The following is a 21,774-nucleotide window of genomic DNA, read 5'->3' on the forward strand; positions in this document are numbered from 1 at the left end:
TGAAAGTGGTTTCAAAGTGTTCTAGTTCTTAGTGACAACCTTTATTAAACTACCTGCTAATCACAGCCAGCAATAGGGCATCCGGAGGAAAATGTATATCACACCTGGCCTGGAAACACAGTTAATTGTTATAGTTCATAAACTGAATTAGTTTAACTGCTGCTTGTATCGCACCTCTTTTTGGTGATAAGTACTTCCGGGAGAAGTGACCATTTCTGGCGGAGCATTTTTTTCTTGCGGAACTCATATTTGTGTCCACTGTTTAACCTTGGAACAGGTTTCCCTGCATTAACTTATGATTAGCAGCTACATTTGGGTTTGCAAGTGGACAAGCTGTCTATCTTGCTGTATCTCTAATATTGACAATGATATAGAAACAAGCCAGTAAAGAGAATACACTTCACTTTTATAATTTTTATAATTGAGAAATCTACGGTTTTAGTTGTGGGTTCCAACACCTTGTGTAATAGTTGTCAAAACCTAAATTGAAATGACAAAATGCACAAATTAAAAGATGACATATTAAGAGTCTAGGATTCAAACAGGATGCCATCTGGTTGGATTCTCAGATTCGTAAGGTATATACGCATCAGAAATTCAGCGTTTTCATTATCTTTACCTGTTCAGCCCTTCTGCTAGAAGATCGATAAGGATGCAATATCCCAGATAGTTACTAAAGATTCACTTTTCTTGGTGCTTTGACTTAATCTGTTGCAGCTCCCACAAAAATAAATAAACTTGCATCACTAGCTTAAGTATTGTAGAACAGTCATCTTGGTGATCATAGGATAGGATTTGTAAAGCGCTCTATACCCGAAGGTGCCAAGGCGCTGGGCAGACAAAAGCAAGGGGAAAAAAGTGCAACAGCTGATTTAAGAGGGGAATAACTATGTTTTCAGGAATTTTCTGAAAGCAGAACGAATGGCAGGGGGGAGTGAGTTTGGCAGCGGCAACCGAAAACGAGCGGCCGCCCCATCTGGATCTGCGAAATCTGTGCGAGACCAGTTTGTTCTGTGTGGATGATCTCAGAGTCCTCCCTGGAGTATACCAATGAAACGAGGATTTGAATTGGGGCGAGCCTTTGCTATGCATGGCCTTATATACCGTGCTTAAGACCTTGAATGAAATACTCTCCCTGATGGGGAGCCAGTGTAAGGTAGGAATCCCTTCTCTGGCAGACTGAATTTTGAGAATATTTTAAATCAGTCTTGCTGCTGCGTTCTGTACAATGTGGAGCTTATTCAGAGATGTTGCAGTAATTAAGATGAGGTGATCAGTGCGATGATATTGGGCCGATGTAGTTCTGAGGGAATGAGTGGAAGCACCTTTTTGAGGGTTCTTAAAATATAGAAAAATGTACCAGCTGTACGATTGACTTGGGCATCAAAGGTCAGGCCCTCATCAAAAATGAACCCCAGATTTGTAGCTGTTTTTACTGGGGCTGGAAGAGGCCCGCATTCTGTAGGCCACCAGGCATTAGACCAGATAGAGTTTTGTGGTCCAGAAACTAGTACCTCGGTCTTTTCTGTGCTGATCTTTAGAGAATTGCCTTTCATCCAACAAATGATGTTTGACATACATAGATTAAACTTCTCTGTGACAAAATGCAGGTCGTTGGTGATGGAAACATTAATTTGGGTGTCGTCCGCATAGGAGAGCACCTGAAATCCGTAGGATCTCACCAGTTTGGCCAGAGGGGTCACATAAAGATTAAAAAGAGCATGGCTAAGCGAAGAGCCCTGAGTGACCCCACATGGGAGAGCAAAAGCTTTTGTTCTGAAGCCTCCGTAACGGACTGTATGCATTCTATCTGTTAGAAAGGAATGGAGAAACTGCAGGGCTTTTCCCGTGACTCCCGCAAACGTTGGACCATGCGTGCTGGGAAGACGGTGTTGAATGCTGCCGATAAGTCGAGCAGAATAAACACCGCCGAGCCCCCTTGGTCTACCTGCAACCAAATGCAGTCCATGCCTGCAATAAGGGCAGATTCGGTGCATGGATGGATGGTCCTTCAAAACAACCCAAAGTTTCTCCCAAAGGTGGTTTACCCATTCACGGTTAATCACACAATTAGGTTGCTCATTTTCACAACCCCTTGCCACACATATTCAGTGATTGAAAAAGCATGACACCAGCTAGATGTTAAGAAGGCATTGAGGTATTCTACAGATAGAACAAAATCCATCTGACAGGCAAAATACCGGTTCGATGACTTTGCTAAACCGCAGCTGGGCAGAGCTGTTTCGAAAACTGGCCTTGTCAGATGTATTGTTAGGTGCATATCAATGTTTTATGCTTGATCTTAGCATACACTACATGTATTGCCAAGCGATATCCTACACACAACAAAAAATTGCAGCTTTGGGAAATATTCCAGTAACAAACATATGCAAAACTGCTACATGGTAACACCACACACTTTAACAAAGCATTATATTGTGGATATGTTGGCTAAATAGTCTTTAAAAAGCTTTTTCAAGAATCTGCATTATCTGCTCTCTAGCAACAGCTTCATCGTCTTTATACAACATGTGTATCTACAGCAAGTAATGCCACAAACAGAAAACGTTACTTAACCTGTAATCATCTGCTGGCAGCTTGTAGTGCTGTAGATTCACATGCGCCCACCCTCCTCCCTGGAAGCAAGCAGTGGTTTAGTTTGTTGCCACATTACAACTTACATTGCACAGGATACATCTGTCTACTTTCGCTCAACTCTATTAACATTACTGAAATGATGGGGAAAAACAATGGGATGTAGTGTCTTGTGGGCCAAGGAAGGAGTCGCATGAGATCTCAAAACCGAAAATGGCTTTAAAGAAAAACAACTTGTCACATCCGCAACCCAACACTAGATGGCAGGAGTCGGCAGAGCATGTGATTTTACTGCATTTCAAGCTACAAATAGATGGTAATATTTTCTTTCCAGTCCCTAGGCCGGTTTGATAAAAAGGAAATCTAGTAACTCGATCACATAAAAGCCACTGTACTAGGTTCGCCACGTATTTAATTCTGCTGCTATTTGCCCTATCCAGGTTCTTTCTTAATGCTGGACCACAATTTGCATTTACAAATTGGAGCTGTCGTCCGATTTGTCTTCTTTCACTATCATCAGGAAGTTCTCACAATGTTGTGCATTCAGGTTTCCGCTGACTCATGAAATGTAGGTTAATACGTTTCACCTTCCATCTTTACTGAAGTCATGGTTGTGGATAAATTCCATATACCGGACATTCCATTTCCCTGCCCTGTATGAGTTGGCACCTCTTAATGGTTCAGCCTTTTCTCGTTCTTTTTTGCATTCCTCCACACTAGAAGTAACAAGCAGTAATTTTTTTAGTTTTTCTTTACTTTTGCTAGCTGAAGGCATGAAAAATGTTTAAACATTTTGCTTTTTGGTAATTTGTATCACTAACGACTGCAAACACGTTGTAATATTTTTAAAAGAGTGTAATACTGTTGAAGGCAAGGAACCCACCTAAGTAGCTTATGTAGGGCACGGTTGTCACACCTCTGATAGTTAAACGTTTCAGCAATAGAATTGTAACCGTTTAAACAGGTTATTGCTAGGGTAAGTCATTCCTAGCTACAACCTCAATATTTGCCTTGAAGTTTCTGTGCCTTTGGAATGTTAAGTTTTTTTCGGCAATGGTCAATATATTTTTTTTTTTTGCGGACCTTTCCGATTTCACAAATGTTTACATTTCCAAACCAGACGCTAAACAGGCTGTCTGTTATCGAGCAAACATTCTTAAAAAATGGCATTGTTCCGACAGCCCATTGCTTAAAAATTTGCACGCCAGACCTTAAACGACCTATACTACCATAAGAAAACTCAGTCAATGCTTCTGCCAAATCTTCTTTAATGTACTCAATTGCCCAAATAGGGGTATACTACTAGACTAATTCATCACTAATCCTTCATTTTTGGTTACAGAGTAGCGTACTACTCACCGAAAAGCGCTGCAACACCTCATCAGGGGTAGCAAGCGTTCTATAAATGCAAACCTTTTCCCTCTTCTATTCCTCCGCTATTCTTCTCAATCCAAATACCAGACTAACATATCCACCGCTCCAATTAATTTCATATTTCACTATACTCATTCACCACTAATCCTTTATGGGTTCCGGAGTAGAATACTACTTGCCGAAAAAGTGCTTTGATACCTTGTCAGGGGTAGTAAGCGCTAAATAAATGCATTTACTATACACAATACAATAATTTCTAGAGCACATGCTTTCCCTTGCCCTTGATTAATTAGTTCCAAAAGTCAACCATTCTCAACAGTGCGGGATGAAGACAGATGCTGTCCATACCAGTGCAGTCTTTGATTTTTGGCGAAATACCTTTTGGAACTACATAAATCACTCGCCTATATTGAAGTGGCACACTGTTTGCTGACTGCAAGAATGAATATTAAATGCCACCAAATCGCCCCACCTAAACCAGATTCTACAGGCTCTGCTGGTCATAATGCCAGGTACAGTCAGAAAGTGTCCCTTCCCTTTTCAACCTACATTGCTAAGCAAAAAGCTGGACAACATAGCGCAGCACAGTAGATGAATGACACACTGGAGCTTTTACTGAATTTTACTGGAATTTAGAAAGAGCCTTAAGACCTGGCTCTTCCCAGAAGCCTGATTGCCGTCGAGGCTGTTTTTTCTCCTGTAGCATAAGCAATTGATTGTTTTGTCAGAGCACCAGGATACCCGTAGGGTGACAGTTTGCGCTATACAAGTGAATATACAATACAATACAATGGCCAGTATTAAAATACATGTATGTATATCTGGCTTCAGTAACAGAGTACTGTTCCACTGATGATTATCCAAACCTATTTTATTTTAGAAAACAATTGAAATATCAAACTAACTACTAAAAGTATACCTGGGACCTTTTTCTAAACTATGCTGGAAATATCAACCACATTATTTCCTAGGCATTACATTGCAAACTTTTTCTTTTAAACCGCTGAGGAGTTGCTGTCATCAGTAGACTGCTGCTTGAGATGTTGAAGGTGTGGCGTACTCTTCTGGAAAAGAAAAAAAACACTGCAAGCTTGCAAATGAAAACGATCTGATATTAGTGCTGCTTAGGCAACCCATTTGCCCGTGGAACATTTTGCGCCCAGACACAACTAAAATGATGACTGACTTTGATAAGTTTCATGGAAAGTGGTCTGTGATGTATTAGGAAGCAATGGAAACTGTTTTCAGACTTTCGCACTTGTTTGAAAAGAAGAGATTCAGATGAATCTAGTATTTGAGGTTTCTCTTCTCAACCCTGTAGGTTACAAAGAAAAGGCTTTTTGAGTAATTGTTTAATTGTGAGAGAAAAGAAACAATTTATGGTAAATTTAAACCGCCATGTTAAAACCACCCAAGGTTCAAACAATGTTATGATTTTTTAATGTCTCCGAGGATTGTTGATTGTCTACTTTTTCCTAATACTTGCTAGAAAGTCCACTGCCTTAATTCTGCTACGGATGCGGTATATGCAGACTGCCATTCTCTAAATGAAAATCTTTTCTCCGCCCAAAATGATAAAAACTCATTATTGAGATTTTTTTCTTATCTTTCCTGTTTAATGCATAGGTATTTTTTGGCTAGATCCAACACTTCCTTTTTGATCCTTTATTTTTTTTCCCTCACCCCTCATATGCCCTTTTATTTCTGGTCAAGAGGAGGTATGGCCAGAGTTTTCCTATGAAGTTTCAATTTGGTGTGCTTCCTGAAGATTCTTTTTTCCTTTTCTCCTCTTCAGTAGGTGCCTCATGATTTCCATCAGGTTTTTGTTGAGGATTTTGGATCTCTACTCTTGATTCCTGACCAACGCTGCCCCTCTGATGGCTTCGGTCTGAGCTTGTCACATAGTGGAAGCTTTTCTGCCTTACTTTGAATATCTTTGGCCTCAGGCTTCCTTGTGGACTTAACGGTGTCTGTTCCCAGGACCTTTAGGCCTTGTTTTACTGGTTCTGTAACTAGAGGTGTTGATTTTACTCCAGGGAAGCTCTGTACTTTCTGGTGCACCTCTTGAGTATTTTACTGCACTACACTTAGTAGTGCAGCCACTTGAAGCCCTCCCTTGGGTGTAGTCTCCCTTTGTGGGTCTTTTAGGGTTCTTTACTGTAAAGCTTGTAGCTCCTTCATAACCACAGATGGTTCATGGCCTGGTCTTAAACGGGCCATATCTAGCCCTCATTGGAGATGCCCTCCCATTCCTTGACATCCTTGGACTAGAAAGTTCAGACTCTGTAAGAAGGGGTCACCATAGTCTTTTAACATAGCCTGAGCTCCTGGTGCAATTAGTCCCATAGCTGCTGGAACATCTAGGTGTTATTGGAGAAGGGTGCTTTTGGAAGGTAGCAGATCCACACATAGAGGCTTTTATCAATCCTTGGTTGTGTGCCTGTGACCGTGTTCTGCTAGCCTTGCAACAAGGTACTATCTGTATACTCAAGTCTATGACGTTGGTCCCACTTTTTGAGCAGAAGGGGACCAGAGATTCATGGCAGATCGCTATCAAGCAGCATGTTTATGGACAGGCTCATTTTAAGCATTCACTTCCTCTGAGGTCAATTGTATTTGCTCTCTCAGGGAGTCATATGTTCAGACCTATGTGAGGTTCAAGCAAAGCCACAGCTACAGGCTCTCTTAAAGGTTGCCAGTGCCTTAGATGTCCCCCCTGGCACAGCTCTATGCTATATTCTGACTGCTAGGGGCATTGCCACATAAACGTTGACTAGATGTCCTCTGTGACTTGCTTCCAACATGATCATGCAACCCAGAGACTAAGAATTTCATGAGTGGGCTACCACCTTGGGCAGAGTAGAACTTCACAGTTGGAACTCTGCAAAGGCGCCTTCAGATTAACTTTTAGTCTAGATATAGCCACAGTGTCAAGGGCATACATCATTAAGTGGGGAAACTGATCTCTCCTTACTTCTAAGACTGGTGGATTTTTTAATATGCCAGGAATGCTGGGTTATTTAGACCATGTGGCACCCCTTGTCTTCAGGGTATGCCAGCGGCTAAACAAAGGCAATGCTCCCTAATTCTCAGTTGAAAGATTTAGTTTAATATCTTGATAAATGCATTTATCTCCATTACAGATAGGTGGTAACACAGTTTTTGAATGAGAGAATCAATCTCTGTGGTGGTTGTCTCAAGTCACAGATCTGATGGCCTTCTGTGTGCAAGTGCGCTTCTTGCTCAGCTACACCAAAAAGAGAAGTTGCACATGGCACTGCATTCCGGTTTAGTTGCCATGTCCATCCTGGTCACTAAATACCTCTTATAGTTGTCAAACTTCCTTTTATGTGTCCATTTCCATTTGTTTGACCCAGCGGTGTCATATCATATCTCTGAATATGGGATGTACTGTTCTTTGGTTCACCATCAAATTTCTGAGGCAACAAGGAAATTCCCCATCAGCATCTTTGATCTCCAAGCGATCTTAATATCGAAGGACTTTCTACTGATAGTTCCAAGGAAGAGCATTGTAATCTTTGTACACACTCAACATGCTATTTCTTTCTGTTGACAAATGTAAATGCGTTGTCTCCCGTAGGAGTAACGTCCTTTACTCAGCACTCCGTTGTTGTCAAAATTCAAATAATGGTAATCCAGTTAATAATGCTTTCTTTGACAAGTTGTTTTTTAATTCGAATTGTGAACAATTTCTTTAACATTCATACTATTTCAAGCGTAGTATAATCCATGTGGGTTGTCAACAAATTCATAATCAAGTTCAAAGTATTTCAGCCCTATGCATTTCGGGCGAACCCTTCTGCAGGGGACTTACATTTCTGAAAGCATAAAACATTATGTTCAAATAACCGGGTACAACACAAATTTCATCAAAAAATTGTCAATACGTATTACGCTAGCACCCATTGTAGTATTAAGGAAAGTACACGGAGCATGGAGTGCTGAGTAAAGGACGTTACTCCTACGGGAGACAACGCATTTACATTTATAGTTTTCACCTCCTGGCTCAGGAGGTCATTTACCAGGCACCCTAAATAAATCCAACAGCATCTACCATATACACAAGGAGTGCGACGTTCCACATTCCAATTGGAGTTTCTGTTGACAAACACACACATAATGTTTGTTACTCTGTGCAGCCTAGCGAGGGTGATGTGGACCTGGGTGTTGAACCAGAATGTATTCTGGTTTGCCATTACTAGCATTGGTGTAAAACACAGGCTGAAAAGTTGGGTATTTGTATATTCACTGGGCATATTAGGGAGAAGGATCAGACCGATCTATTGACTGTTGTGGCCCTGGTGAAAAGAATATTTTCCAGTAAAAACAAAACATGTTTGCTTTACATCTTGGGTGGACAATGGGAAAATATTACGAGGTGATGCCTTCAATCTCTGCTGGCTGCTGACATTTCTGCATATTTTGCTCCCTGATTGCCTTGGATCTAGACGTGGTTCCCAGAAATTCTAATTCCTTTCATGTGCTTGAATGGGTGTAGAAATTCAGATCTCAGTCGCACTGTAAGCAGTGTGATTTGGCTTACCAATTTGTGTCTATTGTGTGTTTGAATTCTTGACTCTCAATTGAGCTAAGCTTCAAGGGTTCTGATTTGGTGTCACCCAGATAGTCATATCAGAGCATTAGCAATACTGCAGGCATTAGAAGGCCTTCTACAAAGAGTGCCTCATGACTACCCTAGACTTAAGGACTGATTCTTAAACGTTTCTCAACTTTCGTTCAGATCAAGTACTCTTCTTCCATACTGTTGTAAATACTTAGTCAAATGGAAAAACTATTCCTAAGTACAATGTTCCTGAGGCCTGGCCTTATCATTCTACTTGTTGTGTAGAAAGTTAAATCTACATCTGATATTCTTGCTACTATCTGTGGTTGCCCTGAAAGGGTATTTTATAGCCTATAGCCCACTTTAGATATTGATTTTCATCCCAGATTGTTGGTTCTTGCAATTGTTTTCTCCACCAGGGATGCATGTTTATTCATTTTGCACCATGGCAGTATCTGTGGCTGATCAAATACAAGATCCATTTTTAGGTCTCGCCTGAGCGCTAGCTCAGGCGAGACCTTTAGTAAGCGGGTTTTCAAAGTGCTGCCTTGTGGCCTAGCGCTTGCGTTCCCGCGAGCGTGCACGCGCGCAACCGCCTGATCACTTTTAACTTTTTATGTGCTGCTGCGCGCGCGCATCACTAGCGTGATTTTTGGGGCTCACCTGAGCCAGCGCATGCGCTGTCTCAAGCGAGACATTTAGTAAACGGGGCTTTTAAAAGTGCGACCCCACGCATTTTGCCTGCGTTCACGTGCACAGGCACAAGCATAGTCGCCATATGGCTTTCCTCTCGCTCGGCCAAGCGCGCACGGCTCACTTCAATGCCCCGCCCCCTCCCCCACCACAGAGCGTGTCTCGCAGCTTGTTTTTTTTTGTTTTGTTTTTACACTTTGAGCGTGCGGCCAATGCTTGTTCACAAATGCTACGATGACTACCCTTAGATCCTATCTGTTTTTTACATGTGGGTTTTCAAATTAAATTGCACACGCGAATACGCCCTTCATTTTGCATTAAACAATGAACTTATATGGAAGCAAGGGCTTAACACCTTAACCCCTAACTGCCCGAGGATGCGTTAGTTAGCTTGTTTTAAAAAAAAAAGCCACAATTTTACTGAGGGAAACACAATGGGCAAGGCATATTCTCATTATCCTGTCTTAATGAAAACGTGCAGAATTAGTCATGCGCTGCTTGCTACGTGTTGCATTGTTTACCTAAGGTTTGCTCTGCTTCAAGGTCCGATGTTCTGGTCTTGGAATGCACACACCAACTCTGTGGTAATTACTTCAGTCACCTTTTCCTCTGCTACTACTGCCAGTGCTGCCTCTTGGTGTCTGTGCCAGGAGCTCTTTAGTGCACTGCTTCATATCATGCAAGCACTTATTCACTTCATACACAGTGCTCTTTATGGATGTCAGCGCATTTATCTCCCCAGTGTGTTGTTACACCGGCCAGCTTCTTTTGTTAGGAGATGATTTTAATGTGGACATACTTTTCCTGATGTTTTGTTGTCTCACTTTTGGGGATTTTAACTCCCTCAGTAATACATTTCACTTATCTCTTTCTTAAATCGCTAGTCTGATGTTCTTGGCTCCTGGGTTTTCTTGTTCCATGTTTTATCGGTCAGCCACATTTGTGTGTTTTGGCCACTTCCAGCCTTTCATGCAATTTTGCACTTTTCCTGCAGGTGGCGCCATTGCTGAGCAGTCATAGCCACATGCTGCAGACCACATATGGTGCTGCGCAGCAACGAAAGTCTGATTTCCAAGCAATAAATACAACGCTGCTGCTATTCACGAGTAGAGTGTGAGAATCGAGACTGGATGACAGGAAGTCTGGCAGGGGTCACCCGAGTTTTACTGTCGGATAACTCGAGTTTCTTTTGATGTTTACTATTGTAATCGTGGCACAAAGGTTCACCTGACACAATTTACTGCCTCTGCCAGTCCAAAAGCAAATAAATTGTGCAGCCTCCTCCACATTTTTTTCAGAAATTCACGGCAACAACAGCAACAAGCATTGGCATAGCCAATAGGTCTTGCCTTTGGGACCCTATAAGTGTTTAGCCATGCAACAATTGATGATGTTGCACCAAAGATATTGTGCTGCATAGCTAAATACTTAAAAGGCGAGACCTATTGGCAATGCCAATGCTTGTTTAAAGTATTTTCAGCCACTTACACTACACACCATCTTTAAGTATTTTGACTACTAGCTTTTGTTTATATATGATTAAACTGATGAAATTATGCATAAATCAAAAATAAATTTTCTAAAAATGATACAATTGAATAATATTCCTTTATAAAGCTTCTATGTTCACACCATGGAGCTAAGAGTTCCTATTTTTCGCAAAATTTAAAACGGCAGCAGTCATAGCACCAAGCAAACCACAATAAATCTAAAACTTTAACCCTGCAGACTTGTACTATCACACAGTGTTTTATTTCTGATGCAATTAAGATTGTAAGGCTATCCTCTTAATACTTAATCAGCTAGATATTACTGATTTCACTAAAATTGCTTTTCCAGGATTTTTGCTTTCCTGGCACACACTTTTGTCATTGCCGTTCATGCATACTTCAGACCTCCCATTTAGTGTGCTGTGAAATCCTTAAGCACATAGGAGAAAGGGGTCACAGACTGTAAAAGTCAGTGCAAGTTACTCTTCATTATGGTTTCTGCACCCCAGTTCTTAGGTGCCCTGGTTCTGCAACACCCTCACCCTCGCCACCTCCTCTTAAGTGATTGGCTTGCTGTCCATCATCTCTCCAGTTTTTATGTCCCATCACTTGGGATGAATAGAAAGCAAATTAAAAAGGGATATCAAACCTACAGTAAAGAAAGTTGTAAAACCTGGCCTCAATAGATATTTTTACTGCAATAGCAGTTGCTTCTCATCCCTTCCCATATGCTTGGGTGAGCAAACCATATGTAAGCGAAAAGATTACGTATATGGGTCGAAAGCAACATACAAACCAGGACTCCCAGTAACTGTATTCCCTCCTCTGCCTCAGAGAGTGAAATGTCGCTTTTATTTTCAGTATTTGTTTCACCATCCAGGACACTTCCCTTTCATAAAGGTGGCTTCCTTGCACTCAGTCCTCCTTCAGCCAGGTTAGAGATGGTGCTGGTTTTGACGGTTCGAATGTGAAGTTATTAACATTTTAGACCATTGCACTTCTTTCCTTCGAGAATCACAAAAATGTAAAACATGCAAAATAGTAAATTCTGTATAAAGACGCACACAAACGTGTTAAGGGTTTCCATAGGCTCATGGCATTGCAAACAGTGAAATAATGCACAGTTCTATTAATTCTTCTCTATAAATGTAGCGTATAAGTGTTCTATAGCCTTGCTTTTGTAAGGCAAAGGAGAGCGTATATTTAAGTGCTGAACTACCAATGGGTCAATGCTGGTGTACTCTTGACATCGGCATGTAAGCTGGGGTACTTGATTGACAATGTAGATATCTAAAAAAGTGAAAAACCTGAAGACCTGTTTGGTGGAAGTGTGTAACAGAAGAGGACTGCAGCTTTAGGATGAATGATTTATGTTTGATTCCCTCAGTAGCAAGGAGAGAAAATCACAGGTTGTGTTGCATGATGTATTGGCTTATTAGGTAGTACAGTGAAAATTGATTGCGTTGTTGTAGTCCATAACACAAACCCCTACTGGTATGACTTCCTTGGAATGTTTACAGCAAACAAGCTCACGTTGCTCTACGAGCAAGGCAAATGCAGTATTGGGGTTAAAATCGCAGTCCCATGCACATATTCCAGTTTGACACATGAATATTCCTGTTTACTACGCTATGTCATAACATGCGGAATCCTTCCCAAGCCTTAGAATATAGGAGGAACACACTTGGGCACGGCTATTAAGACACCGGGTGACCTCTTTGCTTCACCACATTGCACTTACAATTTTCCTATCACATTCTCTCACGATAATTGATTTATAACACTTTGCCGTTACACATTGTTTAATGCTTAGAAGTAATTGTTGAGGCTATTGTATGGTATTTTTTATATACCGCTTACATCATGAACTTACTATATATCTGAATTTTGTAGCAGCAAGGTGACAAGGATGCCAAAGCTCACCACTTCGATTTTGCATCACCTTAATTACTATTTAAATGTAGTATCTGTATTATTAATAGTTGGAGTTAAGGCATTTTGGATTGTATGATCACCCACTCTACCAATACATGTTTTTTTTTTTTTTTTTACCCTATTGAAACCTGCAACATGCAGCTTGTTTTTTCTAATGTAATGTAACAAAATGTAATTGCTGTATATTGAAACTGTTCGATTGTAAGGCTTCCTGACGACCATCGGGTCTAGTTCGTGTTATAAGAAATTCCTGGATAAATTGTGGAGGATGCTTATGAAACATGCCCCTAACTCATTTGTCACCTTTCAAAGATAAATGAAAAGTTGAATTATATTCTCTTAGACGTTTCAAACAAATGCAGTTGTTTACTTTTAATTGTTCAATACCTGGCCTACTTTATTTTAAAATATAAAATAATTTGTTCCAGAATTCGCGAAATTAAGCAAGCATTATTAGTGATACTGTCTTTGTTCCTCATCCCAGGACACTGGATGTAGTTCTTTTTAAAGACTTAACAATATTCTCTTGGTTTTCCTGCCACTTCTGTGGTGGCTCCGGCCAAGCAACAAGCCTTTCATAGGTTATCCACTCAACTTTATTTCAAATACAACATAGCACATAAGTTGTCACGCTAAGTGAATGTCAATGTACAGTCAGACGTTTTTCTTTATAATAACATAGTGCAAAAGGTTGCTGGGCTATGACCCGAACTAGCTATTGCTCAACACAACAAAGACAGTCGCTACTGCGTATACTTTGTATACGGCCTGGTGTACCTTATTTGTGTGTTTGGGTTTTCGGGAGCACTTCTATATTAACTGTTAGATGCTTAATGAAGCATTTGGAGTATTTCTTTATTCCAGGCAGATCTGGCTCTACAATCTCTGCAAGTATGGTGCGGACTCTGTGTAGTGCAGCATGATTGACTACTGTTAAGGGGTTTGGTGTGCACAGTCCACTAACTGAGATAAGAGCCTGTGGCTCATGGCCTTCCCTGCTACAATATTGTCAGGACTACCTGGTAGGCAAAAGGGATATAACTCAAACTGGACAGTCTGATGGTTTTGATGACCTTTTGGCACTAGGATCTTGTAGCCACTGTTTGGGGTAGTGTTGTTGTTTGTTGTTTATATCTTTATTCGAATGTAATACAATACATCCATAAAAGTACATTTTAAAACATACAGACATAACATATTCCTTTCATATAAAGAGAAACCATCCATTTCATCAATAAAACGCAAGATAATATCCAAGAGTATTCTAAAACCAGGATAACACATATGATACAACAAGTTAAAAATATAAATAATTATACAGAGTTAAAAAGGGATAAAAATACAGCAATAGTAGCAGCATAATTAACCTTCCATACTCTTCCTGAAGGTGATAGCAAGTTTCAGAAAACTGCATATAAACAAAGTATAATCACAATTCAGGAGTTGGAGGTAATAAAGTGCTGGTTTAATTTGGGTAAATTGTAAATCCTTTAAGCAAGGCTTCAAATACAATCTCCGAGGTACTAGGTAATAAGGACAAACAAATAAAAAGTGTGCCAAATCTTGCGGAGACTTCCCGTCGCAGCCGCAAGCAGGTAACACTTGGCCTCGATGGGCTCCTTTTGGTACTGCCAACAGGAGATGAAATAAATCAAAACGGAACCTTATCAAGAGATAGCGTTCATACCCTGACATAGGCCAGGATAGGTATGGTTCCATTTGAAAACATGTCTTAAGTAGGGCGTGTTTCCTTACACTATCTTTCGTCAACTCGCCCTCCTCCCGGGCGAGATACCTAGTGGACATGAATGTCTTTTTCACAAAAATTATATCAGCTTTAGTTATAAAATTTGGGGATGAGAACAAATCCGGTCGCCCCATTTCAGTGAGGCGGTCGTTAATATACCTTAGCCATGGAACCTTAAACCTACCGTCCCAGATTAGAGCTTCTTCTAGTATAGCATGAGTGAGAGGTATATCATCATTTAGCCAGGAGTTCAGCCAACATAACAGGGGATTTGCTGCTATTCTGTCACTCAGGAATGGTACGCCTAATTCCTCGTGTACCGAGAAATTTCCGGTGCCCCTTGGCAGCCTCAATACCTTCTTTAAGAAGTTGTTTTCTGTAACCTCCAGGGCTCGTGTCTGGCAGTAACCCCATATCTCACTGCCATAGCAGGCGATGGCGACACTTTTGGCTTGATATAGTTTGAGCAAAGCGGCCACCGGACTGTTGCCCATTTTTCTAGCAAAGCCAAGTATTGCTGCATTGACACGTATTACTTCGCCCTTTTTTTTAGCAATAGCTGGGCCCCACTCTAGTTGGTCGTCGAGAAGGACCCCGAGGTATGAGAAGGTTTTGGAGTTTGGAATTCTTTCCCCATTTGTATGAAAAGAGTTGTGTTTACCTGACCCCTGGCCCATTTTCATAGTGTAGGACTTTGAATTATTGATACTTAAGCCTCTGGACTCCATAAATTCATAAAAAGAATTTAGAAGTTTCTGGAGACCAATTGCGGTCCTTGAAATAAGGACAGCATCATCCGCATAGAGTAAGACTGGGATACCTTTTTTGCCTACGTAGGGGTAATCTGCACCTGTTCTCAACAGACAGTCCTCCAGCTCATTTATGTACAAATTGAAGAGAAATGGTGCTAGAATACATCCTTGACGGACGCCCCTATTAATTCTAATGTCCCCTGTCACCTTCAGGTCTTGTGAGTAACGGACGTTGGCTCTTGTGTCTGAGTGCAAATCGATCAGAACATAAACTAAGTTCTGATCAATGCCCATTTTCAACATAATGTCCCATAATTTACCTCTGTCCACACAGTCAAATGCGGACGATAGGTCCATAAAGGCCATGTGTATGGTTCCCTGGCGGGCCAAAGTGTATTTACTTACAATTAAATACAGGTTCAGACACTGGGTCACTGTTGAGTGGCCTGGTCTGAAACCATATTGTATTGAAGATAGAATATTTTTCTCTTTTGCCCATGTTGTAAGTCTGTTCAAAAGTACACCCCCTACCACTTTTGCTACAGAGTTGATTAAGGATATTGGTCTGTAGCATGTCGGGCTGCCACGATCACCCTTTTTAAACACGGGGACAATAGTTGATTGTCCCCAGGATTTTGGGCACCCAGATATTACAGCTGCATTTATTACATTTGTAAGGATAGGAGCCCATAACTGAATACTAGATTTAAAAAGATCCGGAGGGAGGCCATCCGGACCAGGTGCCTTATTGCTAGTTAAACCTTGGATTGCCTTTTCTACTTCGTTAATTGAGAAACAGGGTGGCTTCTCCTCTAAAATTAAGAGTTCATGATCTGAGAGTTGATCATGACTTTTAAAAATTGCACTGAAATGAGACACCCAATCTGCCTCTGGGATATTTGTGCCTATTGCAGTATCATTTGGGTTGTCAAACAAAGGTTTGTTGACAATCTCCCAGAATTTGCTGCTATTTCCCAGGACAGCTGGGTCAAGTAGGGACTCCCAAGTACTGACCTTAATTTCCTTTTTCCGCTTGTCTAATGCTTTTTTATAGGTATAGCGGAGGATCCTAATTTCGCCTAGATCTCTAGGTTCGTTTTTTAACGCCATCCTTAAATTTCTATTTGCGACAGAGCATGCATGATCAAACCATTTAGGGTGACTATCAACTTGCCCATTTGCTGGAACCAGTAACATAGAGCTTACTATTAACGCTACACCTTCAAAAGTGACTAAAGTTTCCTTTGGAGACATAGAAGTTAAGGCACAGGTCGCTAATTCCTCACCACATAACTTATTAATATCATTATAAAAGTTTTCTTGATTTACCCTATGCCATTTCAAACGACGTTTACCGTTTATACATTGTAGAATTCCCCTGTCTTTACATTGTTTACGTAATTCAAATATACCACCATTCAAATTGATAGAAATGGGGTTATGATCACTGTAAATATTCATGTGAATAGTAAAGCAGGAGATCTGGTTTGCAAGGTCAGCAGATAATAATATATGGTCAATAAAAGACCCATAACGTGACCCTTTAAAAGTCGGAACATCAAAAACTTTGGATTCTGACACCAAAGACATGGCTACAAACAAGTTATATTCATTGAGTAAATCATTAAGGAGGGAACCGCGTCTAGTGTGGTCAAAGTGAAAACCATCCATGTTGTTACACCCAAGGGATCCCATTGGGGTATCTCTTGGGTTACCGCACGGATGTGCGTTAAAGTCACCTGCAATCAATATTTTACAAGGTAATAGGTCTGTTCCTTCTTTCAACATTTCCTTCAATAATAGAATGTTACACTCCCCTTGGCTAGATGTGGCGTTATAAAAATTGATTAAAGTCAAAGCATTTTTGCCTCTCTTCAATATAAGCACTTGAAGGTTACTATTTGCATGTTGGTGAATGGTTATATCACAGGACAAGGCCAAGTTTATAAAAATGGCCAAGCCCCCTTTTGCTCTGCCACTAGTAGAGGGGGATGCTGGCCTAAGGAAGCTTTGGTACCCTTCGATGAAGGCAGTATTTTCTTCTAACCATGTTTCTTGGAGACATATAATCGCATATTTTTTAACAAAAGCAAGCCAGGCAGGGTCACATATCTTGTCTGCCAAGCCTGCAATGTTCCAAGAAACTAAACTCATTTTACAACCATCATCATTCTGATTGCTTGGCATGGAAGAGCCTGTAGCCCCAGCATGAATCTCATAATTAATTAAGCCATGATTAAATGTTTCGTCAATACAGTCTCCTTGAGTAGTTAGTTGTATACTACGAGCAAAATTAGTTGGTACATTAATAGTAACACCAGCCAGGATGAAACCACTATTGGATATGGCTAAATCAGTGGATGAAGTCCTATCCAAAGTCTCAGCCATGCCCACTGGCTCCTCCCCGGGTGGCTGTAAACTTCAATCGCAGGTATCCAAACCACTAAGGATATTAAACCGGTTAGAAACTTCCAGTGGGGTGAAAGGTGCCGGGTAATCCCAGCTCCTATGTGCAGGGAAACCTGGCCTAGTTGGTGCCATATTCCACTCAGGGTCTTCTAACGTTATGGCTAAATTCCTGAGATTCGACGTATCAGGGAGTTTAATACTAGGTAATGTGAAACCCCTAGTCTGATGGGGAAATACAGCAGATCGTGGATAGAAATAGGTCAGGGGACGTGGAATAATGCAGCTACCTGAGTTGACCCCTGGCCAGCTCAAGACATGACGTACTGCATTTTGGTCTCTAAAGTTTATCACAACCACATCCCCCCTAATCTCCTTAGGTCTACCCCCCAACCATTGAAGCCGGCGTACATGAATTATTTCGCCGTTAATGTTACTAGTGATCGGCCTATGTAGTGCCAGCCAATGTACTATTTTATTCTTTAGTTGGAAGAAACCTTCTCTCTTATTTACTAAAAGCTCAGGTACCCCCGTTAGGATCACAACATAGGGAACAGCCTCAGGTGGAAGATCCGGTAAGGGTCCCCTGGGCTGATTCCCTTGAATCTGCCTCCTGCCACCCTCCTCGTGTCTCAGTAACCCATCTGAACATTTACCCATGTCGTTAGTAATATTATTTTCAGGGTATGTTGATTGGGAAGTAGTATTGACTGGTGCATTACACACAGGAGGATTTGGCTGATTAGTAATACCATTACTTGGAGTAAGATTAGAGATCAGAACTGGCACTCCTGTTAAATTACTACCAGGGGACAGGTCGCCTAATGATGAATTAGTAGGAACTAAATTTACGACTATCCCCTTGTCAATTAGTGGAGGTCGGTTTTTAACAACAGTATTCACCCCAGAAGAGTGAGCTTGGGCCTGATCAGGTTCTGATTGAGCCTTTAATTGAATAGGACAAGACTTCCTATCAAGGTCTGCTTCAATTTTCCCTAGTCGATTCTCGATTTTTTCCAACCTTTCTACAATTGCTAGGGTATAAGAGCGCAATATCAGTTCGAAAGTGTCCACAAAGTTACTAGTAATTTTGATATTGGACCCATTATCTTTAGGACAATGTTCAGTGCTGTGTGCCACCTCCGTGTGTGCCGAGATCGGCACTGGTGTAAGAACAGTGTCTGGTCCGGGCACGCCCTTAGTAGTTACAGTGGGTATAGCTTTAGAACTGAAAGGGGTCACCTTCTTCCCAAAAGCTGAATGGCTCATCCTTTGTTTTACAAGTTCCACCCCTTTACATCTCCTTTTAGCAGGTGGTGGGAGTTGCCTTACTGCTTGTACAGCTTTCCTCGGTTTTTTAGACTTGTGGGAGGTAGGTGGCACAATTTTTGAGGTTCCTGGAGAACTGGATAAATCAAGTGACGAATCAATAATAACTGTTCCAATAGAGGGAGTACCGGGTGCTACACATTCTCTCAACAAGAGTGGTATACCTTCTGTGCTTAAGGTATCGTCAGCAAGGGCTGGTACAGGAATGCAATCATTTACAGGGGTAGCTGTGGAACTGAGCTCAGACAATGCCCTGGTTTTAATAATTTCGATAGAGCGTCTGCGCTCGAGTCGTCGCTCAGCTAAGGAGGACTCGGTTGTTCCTATGAATGGAGTCTTGATTAAATAATTATCCAAGGTACCGTTCATTACGGATCCCAGTCTATCAACCGTGACAGGAAGTGGGCTCGGCACGCTTGTGGTCATAGTTATAACTATATCAGATGCTCAAATTGCCACGGTAATAATGTAGATGCAACTCACAGTAAGATGTCTTCCTAAGTTTCTGCGTCTGGGCAGGGTGCTGCGCCGGGGCCGGTCTCGGCGGTCCACGGAGGGCCACAGAGGGCCCGCCCTTTGCCCGGGCTTAGCCCGGCGTCGTCCCGCGCGCGTCCCGCGAAGCGGGTCTGCCTGTGCTTTATGGCGCCTCCTGGCGCTTGTACCGCGTCAAATTGGTCGCGCCGCCGCTGAGGCTGCCGGGAGTTGTAGTCCCGGGGCGGCGACGCGGAAGAAGGAGCTCGGTGTCGTGCCCTGAAGACTCTTGGCGGTGGCGGCGATGGTGCCCTGTCTGTAGCGTCACTCGCAGGTAAGTGATGGCTCTAGTGGTCGTCCCCCCGCTCCGCCGGTCTGCCTGTGCTTTATGGCGCCTCCTGGCGCTTGTACCGCGTCAAATTGGTCGCGCCGCCGCTGAGGCTGCCGGGAGTTGTAGTCCCGGGGCGGCGACGCGGAAGAAGGAGCTCGGTGTCGTGCCCTGAAGACTCTTGGCGGTGGCGGCGATGGTGCCCTGTCTGTAGCGTCACTCGCAGGTAAGTGATGGCTCTAGTGGTCGTCCCCCCGCTCCGCCGGTCTGCCTGTGCTTTATGGCGCCTCCTGGCGCTTGTACCGCGTCAAATTGGTCGCGCCGCCGCTGAGGCTGCCGGGAGTTGTAGTCCCGGGGCGGCGACGCGGAAGAAGGAGCTCGGTGTCGTGCCCTGAAGACTCTTGGCGGTGGCGGCGATGGTGCCCTGTCTGTAGCGTCACTCGCAGGTAAGTGATGGCTCTAGTGGTCGTCCCCCCGCTCCGCCGGTCTGCCTGTGCTTTATGGCGCCTCCTGGCGCTTGTACCGCGTCAAATTGGTCGCGCCGCCGCTGAGGCTGCCGGGAGTTGTAGTCCCGGGGCGGCGACGCGGAAGAAGGAGCTCGGTGTCGTGCCCTGAAGACTCTTGGCGGTGGCGGCGATGGTGCCCTGTCTGTAGCGTCACTCGCAGGTAAGTGATGGCTCTAGTGGTCGTCCCCCCGCTCCGCCGGTCTGCCTGTGCTTTATGGCGCCTCCTGGCGCTTGTACCGCGTCAAATTGGTCGCGCCGCCGCTGAGGCTGCCGGGAGTTGTAGTCCCGGGGCGGCGACGCGGAAGAAGGAGCTCGGTGTCGTGCCCTGAAGACTCTTGGCGGTGGCGGCGATGGTGCCCTGTCTGTAGCGTCACTCGCAGGTAAGTGATGGCTCTAGTGGTCGTTGGGGTAGTGTGAAAAGGGCTAAATGTAAAGGTTGCTCCTTCCGCAGAGATAATTTGGTTTAGAGGTAGGGTAAACTGTTTCAGAAGCCACTTTATCATCCAGCAACAGCAAAACACAACGCTGAAGTGGAGTCCCCAAAGGAATGGAAAATATAGGAGAAAAAGCTGGTGCCATAAAAAAAATCTATAGTTAGTAGATAAGTTGTAGCAAGGTGAATAGCTGAGGTTTGACCTATGTCTCATTCTGAGCTTCCCGGCCAGATGGTGCCAAAAGGGAAACTGTGCCAGGAACATTGCTGGCACAAGAATAATCATAAGGGCAAAAAGATGCACAGTTCTTGAGCAACAGAGGGAAAGACCAGCTAGAAATAAGAAACAGTAAGCGTTGCACCACACCAGTGTAGTTATCGCAAAGCCTTATGTAGTATGCAGAGACAGAAAGCTTAAAACATGTACAAGGAAGTAATGATTGCCATCGGAAGCGGGGAAAATTACCAAAGACTGGTGGACACACTGGTAGTGTTGTGGGGATTCTGCACCTACACAGAACTATGCGCAGGGAAACAGGACCTCAGTGTATAGGGTTGTACCAACCTATCACCTTAGTACCCAAAATCCCAAAACCGACTAGCTATAGTGTCTTATTCGTTCTCCCCCAAAACTCACGAAGCTACAAATGATTAGACAACCCAGAACACAACACTCTCGACTCTCTCAGGAATCGCGGTGGCAAGACATACTCTTTCACTCACTCACTCGTACTTGTCCACAATGAGAATAGGCAGAGTCACTGTAATAGTTCAAAATGTTTATTTTAACTATCGTGCTCTACAATACAGTATACTAGCCACTACCAGCAGCAAAATGCATGAACTCAAAATGATTAGCATTGTTGCAATTCCATAGAATACAAAGGGGGGTGGGGGGGGGGGGGGGGGGGGAGTCATTTTATAAAGACAGTGGAATAAGGACTTTAAGGCCTAACCACCCTCTCCTTGGCTGGAAGACGTTTATTTATATAAAGGAAGATCTCTGGGTTTTGACAGCAGACCCCATACCTTAAAGCCTGGATGTAAGGTTTACATCATAGGAACAGCGTAGCTCTTCTCCATGGGACGGCTTTCTTCAAGTGTCTGTTAAAACAACATGCATATCCGTA

At 42.7% G+C, this 21,774-nt stretch overlaps 1 protein-coding gene across 2 annotated transcripts in view; it reads left to right on the forward strand.

Moving 5' to 3' along the window:
- Positions 1–21,774, forward strand: part of PPM1A (protein phosphatase, Mg2+/Mn2+ dependent 1A) — a 376,177-nt gene that overhangs the window by 284,640 nt on the left and 69,763 nt on the right. The gene's annotated exons all lie outside the window — the stretch shown is intronic.

This window comes from Triturus cristatus, chromosome 9 (assembly GCF_964204655.1).
Source record: "Triturus cristatus chromosome 9, aTriCri1.1, whole genome shotgun sequence".
In the NCBI taxonomy this organism is placed as follows: Eukaryota; Metazoa; Chordata; class Amphibia; order Caudata; family Salamandridae; genus Triturus; species Triturus cristatus.